Raw genomic sequence first — 7,895 nt, 5'->3', positions numbered from 1 at the left:
TATCTGTCTAGAAATTTGTACATTTCATCCAGGTTTTCCAGTATAGTTGAGTATAGCCTTCTGTAGAAGGGCCTGATGATGCTTTGGATTTCCTCAGGATCTGTTGTTATGTCTCCCCTTTTCATTTCTGATTTTGTTAATTAGGATGCTGTCCCTGTGCCCTCTAGTGAGTCTGGCTAAGGGTTTATCTATCTTGTTGATTATCTCAAAGAACCAGCTCCTGGTTTGGTTGATTCCTTGAATAGTTCTTTTTGTTTCCACTTGGTTGATTTCACCCCTGAGTTTGATTATTTCCTGCTGTTTACTCCTCTTGGGTGAGTTTGCTTCATTTTGTTCTAGACACCTCAACCTCTCTGTGTCTGCCACCTTGAGCAATGTCACCAAGTCACTGTGTTTCCATAACTAACTCAGTGCTGACTTGAGCAAGTTGTCTGTGAACATGGTGCCTTTCCTGTGACTGCACTTCTTCATGCACGGCTTTGTACCCCTCACAGCCTGGGGCGGAAAGCAGTACCATACACTGATAGTGCCTGAGCTCACACAGCAGATGTTTGATGCCAAGAACATCAGAGCTGCCTATGACCCATGCCATGGCCACTACCTTACCATCATCACTCTCTTCAGGGTCCCCATATCCTTGAAGGAGGTAGATGTGTAGATGATGGCCATCAAGAACATGAACAGCAGCTACCTTGTGGAGTGCATCCCCAGCAACATCATGGTAGCTGTGTATGACATCCCACCACGGGGCCTGAAGGTGGCCTCCACCTTCATTGGCAACAGCCCGGCTATCCAGGAGCTATTCAAATTTATCTCTGAGCAGTTCTCAGCCATGTTCCACCACAAGACCTTCCTACACTGGTTCACTGGTGATGACATGGATGAGATGGAGTTAACGGATTCAGTACCAGGATGCCTCCAGGTCAATATCAAGAAAGAGGCTTTTGAAGTTGAGGGTGAAGATGAGCTCAGCGAATAGGGGGCCTTGACATACTTCAGTGCACACCTACACCTACTCTATTCTTAGTTCTTCCAATGATGTGGCAATGGTATCCTTGTCTAAACATGTCAAAGGCCCTCTCAAACCTAATACACCCAACTGTTCCCCATGTTTGCTGGAACAGAGAAATAACCTTTACCAGAGAATTGGCAGTCCCAGTAAGCCAGGGAGATTGTATATAGTAACACTGAATCCAAAGTAGGGGACTGTAAAGAAATGAAAAACCTTTTGCTAGCACCACCCTGTCCTGGCCCGCGGGACACGTTATTCCATGGTCCTTGAGGGGGATCACAAACCTAGAGAGAAATGGGAATAAAGAGACAGAGACCTTGCATGTTTGTCATAGTCTCCTTTACTAAGGGGAAATNTATATTAAACCATCCCTGCATCCCTAGGAATGAAGCCTACTTAGTCATGATGGATGATTATTTTGATGTGTTCTTGGATTCAGTTTGCGAGAATTTTATTGAGTATTTTTGCATCAACGTTCATAAGGGAAATTGGTCTGAAATTCTCTTTGTTGTATCTGTACATGGTTTAGGTATCAGAGGAATTGTGGTTTCGTAGAATGAATTGGGTAAAATACCATCAGTTTCTATTTTGTGGAATAGTTTGAAAAGAACTGGAATTAGGTCTTCTTTGAAGGTCTGATAGAACTCTGCAGTAAACCCATCTGGTCCTGGGCTTTTTTGGTTGGGAGACTATTAATGACAGCTTATATTTCTTTACGTGATATAAGACTGTTCATGTCATTAATCTTATCCTGATTTAACTTTGGTATCCGGTATCTGTCTAGAAATTTGTACATTTCATCCAGGTTTTCCAGTATAGTTGAGTATAGCCTTCTGTAGAAGGGCCTGATGATGCTTTGGATTTCCTCAGGATCTGTTGTTATGTCTCCCCTTTTCATTTCTGATTTTGTTAATTAGGATGCTGTCCCTGTGCCCTCTAGTGAGTCTGGCTAAGGGTTTATCTATCTTGTTGATTATCTCAAAGAACCAGCTCCTGGTTTGGTTGATTCCTTGAATAGTTCTTTTTGTTTCCACTTGGTTGATTTCACCCCTGAGTTTGATTATTTCCTGCTGTTTACTCCTCTTGGGTGAGTTTGCTTCATTTTGTTCTAGACACCTCAACCTCTCTGTGTCTGCCACCTTGAGCAATGTCACCAAGTCACTGTGTTTCCATAACTAACTCAGTGCTGACTTGAGCAAGTTGTCTGTGAACATGGTGCCTTTCCTGTGACTGCACTTCTTCATGCACGGCTTTGTACCCCTCACAGCCTGGGGCGGAAAGCAGTACCATACACTGATAGTGCCTGAGCTCACACAGCAGATGTTTGATGCCAAGAACATCAGAGCTGCCTATGACCCATGCCATGGCCACTACCTTACCATCATCACTCTCTTCAGGGTCCCCATATCCTTGAAGGAGGTAGATGTGTAGATGATGGCCATCAAGAACATGAACAGCAGCTACCTTGTGGAGTGCATCCCCAGCAACATCATGGTAGCTGTGTATGACATCCCACCACGGGGCCTGAAGGTGGCCTCCACCTTCATTGGCAACAGCCCGGCTATCCAGGAGCTATTCAAATTTATCTCTGAGCAGTTCTCAGCCATGTTCCACCACAAGACCTTCCTACACTGGTTCACTGGTGATGACATGGATGAGATGGAGTTAACGGATTCAGTACCAGGATGCCTCCAGGTCAATATCAAGAAAGAGGCTTTTGAAGTTGAGGGTGAAGATGAGCTCAGCGAATAGGGGGCCTTGACATACTTCAGTGCACACCTACACCTACTCTATTCTTAGTTCTTCCAATGATGTGGCAATGGTATCCTTGTCTAAACATGTCAAAGGCCCTCTCAAACCTAATACACCCAACTGTTCCCCATGTTTGCTGGAACAGAGAAATAACCTTTACCAGAGAATTGGCAGTCCCAGTAAGCCAGGGAGATTGTATATAGTAACACTGAATCCAAAGTAGGGGACTGTAAAGAAATGAAAAACCTTTTGCTAGCACCACCCTGTCCTGGCCCGCGGGACACGTTATTCCATGGTCCTTGAGGGGGATCACAAACCTAGAGAGAAATGGGAATAAAGAGACAGAGACCTTGCATGTTTGTCATAGTCTCCTTTACTAAGGGGAAATGCCCAGTTTATATACAATATGGTGAGGGAGTGATCAAAAAGGAAGGTTAGTGGGGAGGCTAATTGGGAGTGTGAAACTTTTGTGATTTATCTCAGTTCTTTGGCATCACTGCCCCAGAACATTGGGCAGCTAATTTCAAAGTCTGGTTTCTTCTAACAGCCCAAGGTGACAGCCCAGGCAGCTCCGGAATGTGAGAAAACTCACTCAGTCCTTGATGTTTGCTTAGGGCCAGAATCCTGCTGGTTCCCACAAAATGGCCTTGCAGAGAGAGGAGGTAACTGGCTCCAAACAGAGAACTATATGGCTTTTAGCTGCATGCTGTAAAAATGCCTGGGCTGTGAGATGCCTGGGAGGATGTAAGATGCCTGGGTTTTCTAAACCTGGTCTCCAACACCACCCCCAAACCAGAATTAGCAGGAACGTTATAATAAGGATTTGTTTTTCATCCTTGGTGATTAAATGTTAAAGCCACAAAGTGTTGCCTTAATTGAATACACAATTCATTCATAATAAAATGCTAAACCTGCTCCTTGGTCTCTTGAACTTCATCAAAGCACTGTGATACATAGGTCTCATTTTTCAGATACCTATTTTGTGAGATACCAGAACATTACATGTATCCTGGAAATAGGTGTTGGAAAAAGATAAAGTGGCCAGAAAACTGGCATCCTTAACAACAGGGGTTTCAGGCACTNATGTTGCCAATGTCTCCAAGGAAGCTGCTTTGATTGCCAAAAGATACCCTTCAGATGCCATTAATGAGAAGCACTTTGAAAAAGCAATTAAGTAATTAGAGGCTTGGAGAAAAAAACCCAAGTTGTTGCATTCTGAAGAGAAGAAGACTGTGGCTTACCACAAAGCAGGTCATGTAATCGCATATCCAGAGCATACAGATCCACTCTTAAAGGTGTCCATCATCCCTTTGGGGTAGGTAGGGACTGGGCTATGTTGAGTACTTGTCCAAGGAGCAGTATCTGTACAAAAGGAACAGCTTCTGAACAGAATGTACATGAATCTGGGTGGCTGTGCTTCTGAAGATGCTAAAAGAAAAAAATTAATGAAAAGTTTACTATTGCTTACTTCTGTCTTTTTCTTGTCCATATTTTACTTGAGAATATGGTTACATAGCCATAAAAGCCCCACTTCTGTTGTATTGGTTCTTAGTTCTTGATCATTATAAGTGATTGTAGGTTTCTAATTGTTTAAATATACATTTTCTGACTTCTGACTTAGAAAGTTAGCTATAAATTTATGAGTCATGATACAAAAATATGAGGTTGTGCCAGTGCCTGGCAAACACTGAAGTGGATGCTGACAGCCAGCTATTGGATNGAACACAGGGTCCCCAATGGAGGAGCTAGAGAAAGTACCCAAGGANCTGAAGGGGGCTGCAACCCTGTAGGTGGAACAACAATATGAACTAACCAGTACCCCCTGAGCTTGTGTCTCTAGCTGCATATGTAGCAGAAGATGGCCTAATCGGCCATCANTGGGAAGAGAGGCCCCTTGGTCTTGCAAACTTTATATGACCCAGCACAAGGCAAGGCCTGGGCCAAGTAGTGGGAGTGGGTGGGTAGGGGAGCAGGGGCAGGGGGGGGTGTATAGGGAACTTTCGGGATAGCATTTGTAATGTAAATAAAGAAAATAATAAATAAAGAAAGTTAGCTACAAATTTATGATTCATGATACATAAATATGCATGTGAATATATCATTCTGATATATTCTTAGCTTCTGAAGTCTGATGAATTTTGAAGGGATAATTAGGAGACAAAGCATATCATCTTTTTGGCTACCACAACTGTTTTAAGCCTACTGTTGAAAGCATTATTGGGTGATAAATGGAAACCAGCCATGTTGGATTAAAGAAAGAATCACATGAACTCAGTAAAGTAGGTAATAGCAAAATACAATGTAGTGTTATTGGCTAAAAGCTTGACACAGAACTGCAAATTCTGAAATTGTGGGCACTCCACTCTTTCTTATAAGTAGATTACATGTAATATGGCATATTAAGTGTAACATTACATAGAGAGAGCACTGTGTTATCTATCATTCAAGAGTACAAATAATAGCACTTTAGTTCATTTGAACATTAGATTGACATTGATTCTGACTGTAGTTTTCCTTTTCTTGGTCTCCAGCTCTCTCTTCCCATTTAGTCCCACCACTTACTGAATCACATCAAATTACAAAAAATAATCAAGCCACTACCGCATATGATTTTCATATACGTCTCTCAATGTTCACTTCATTTGTAGGGTCCAGTCTAAATAATTTGCATAATTCTGATATTCTTATATTGCTTTAAAATTCTTTATATATTATTTCACATTCACAAGCAGCAGTTGGTCACATTAGCCCATGGATGTACCTGTGAGTTAATAAAACTTCAGAGATTGGAGAGATGTATAGGGCAGCTGCCTGTCCAGGACAGACTTTCCAGAAGCTNATGGAGATAATCTTGGCAGAGGAAACTTTCAAGAATGTGGCCTATTGTTTAATCCATACACTAAACTAACTGTGTGAATAGTTCTTCCAAGGAAACTCTAGCATCTCAATTTCAGAATACATAATGAAAGTATTACAAAACAGAACTTTTTAGTTTTAATATGAGAAATTGATGGCATAGGAATTTTTAACATTTTTAAACATTTTTAATTAGATATTTTCTTAATTTATATTTCAAATGTTATCTATTTTCCTAGTTTCCTGTCTGCAAACCCCCTATCTCATCACCCACTTACCCTGCTTCTATGAGGGTGCCCCCTACCCATCCTAGAGTATAGTGGAAAATAATGAACCTTGTTAATTAGAAATAATAAATATAGGTTCCTGCTGATTGATGCCCTTCACTTTGTTACCTTTTCCCCTGATCTTTAAAATAAGTTAGTGTTTAATATTTGGTCATTTATCCTTGTCTTCAGATGGAAACACCAGGGATGGAGTACAACAGAGCTTGGTCCTGGTTGCACAGAATCACCATGGCAACATCTATTGCTTAGAAATTTCACTGGGGGAATAAATACAAACGTTTCTACAGTCTAATCTGAAGTATATGCTAACTCTGGAAAGATAAGAGGGCTCAGCCCAGAGAGTGACACACCATGAGTATCAGAAAGTAGAATAACACCATTCCTCAAATGGGAACTTGTCCCCAGGCAAAGTTCCATACTTTGGTGGTTATTATAGGGAAGGTTACAACTAGGATCTGATACAGATCAGATCTCTTGCTCATTTTTAATATCCTTCCTCTATCCCTTCTCTTTAGAAAAAGCTACCTCCAACTCTAATTATATTTTAATATGCCTGATTCATTATTGCTTTAATTAAAATTGTACATTTTCACTTAAAGCTGGAAGAGTTCTTAAAGATGGTCTGCCTAACTCCAGTCCAAACTCCTCTCTCTCTCTCTCTCTCTCTCTCTCTCTCTCTCTCTCTCTGTGTGTGTGTGTGTGTATAAGAAGACTTGTTCATTTAAACCTATATAAGACAGGTGTGACTCTATTCTTCCTAGTTTTTCTCCTCTTCTTAAGGAATTTAGCCAGGTTGATGTTTTGGTAGAATATATCTTTAATTTAAAAGAATAGTATTGAATTTCATTACTGATGTTTTTCAAAATGTACTTTCTTCTATAAATTTCTGTTTCCAATGGCACACTTTCTCAGTCCTCAAAATTTAATATCAAATTTGACTACTGACATATCCTAGTACTAAAAAACCATGCCTATAAGGCACTAGGTGATTTGTTTTGCATCAGAATTGGAAGGGACAGGGTCACAGATCGCATAGGCCACTTGAAGTTAGAAAGTGTTGTGGAGATTGGCAGAATGAATTCTGAGTAGTCATTGTAGTCATTCCTAATAGAATCCAATCTGAGGAAGCATGCCTAGGCCTATTTTATGACTATTTGAGATCTTCATAAACCAACCAGAGACTCTACATTTCATTTTACAGAATCAGTTAAAGCATGGGTTGATTTTGTTGTTTTTGTTGCATACTTGTTTGTTTAGTATTTTCAGAGTTCTGTTATTAAAAATGCTAATGTAGAGCAGGAGAGACAATTCAGGGTTAACAACACTGACTACTCCTGGAGAGGCCCCTGGTTCATTTTCCACCACCTGACATGGTAGTTCACAACCATCTGTAACTTTAATCACAGGGGACATAGAGGACCTGACATGGACAGGACAAACATACAAGGAAAGCAACCATGAGCATTGTAAACAAGTACTAATAATTTTCTGTTAAGGACTTGTTTTCAGTAAATTAAATAAAGTTTAATACTTAAAGGAAGAAAATTCATTTCTTCATTATTTAATTTATTTATTTATTCACTTTACATCCCAATTGCAGCCCCACTCCCTCCCCTAATCTCAGTCCCACCCTCACAAACCCTCTCTATCTACTACCCCTCCCATTCTCAGTGAAGGGGAAGTCCTGAATGGGTACCAAAAAGCACTGACACATCCAGATACATCAGGACTATGTACATCCTTTATCACCGAAGCCTGTCAAGGCAGATCAGCTAGGGGAAGTGGTTCCAAAGGCAAATAATACAACCTGTGCCCTCTATATATACATATCCAACATTTCTGCTTTTAATTTATGCTCCTGTGATTTCACCTCATATAAGCTGGAATTCTTTAGAAAGACTTCCATAATTTGATTATAAACTACAGCTGAACTATCATACATTTACTGCTTATATATCAGAGCTCACTTGGCAATCTTTTCTTTTTTC

General features: G+C 40.6%; 2 pseudogenes; both read left to right on the top strand.

Moving 5' to 3' along the window:
- The first annotated feature begins 339 nt into the window (after positions 1-339).
- LOC110315527 lies at positions 340-979 on the top strand (annotated as a pseudogene).
- A 67-nt stretch (positions 980-1,046) lies between these two features.
- On the top strand, positions 1,047-2,764 carry LOC110315526 (annotated as a pseudogene).
- The last annotated feature ends 5,131 nt before the right edge of the window (positions 2,765-7,895 follow it).

This window comes from Mus pahari, unplaced genomic scaffold, assembly GCF_900095145.1.
Source record: "Mus pahari unplaced genomic scaffold, PAHARI_EIJ_v1.1 scaffold_12715_1, whole genome shotgun sequence".
In the NCBI taxonomy this organism is placed as follows: domain Eukaryota; kingdom Metazoa; phylum Chordata; class Mammalia; order Rodentia; family Muridae; genus Mus; species Mus pahari.
This window is presented reverse-complemented; position numbering and strand designations above follow the sequence as displayed.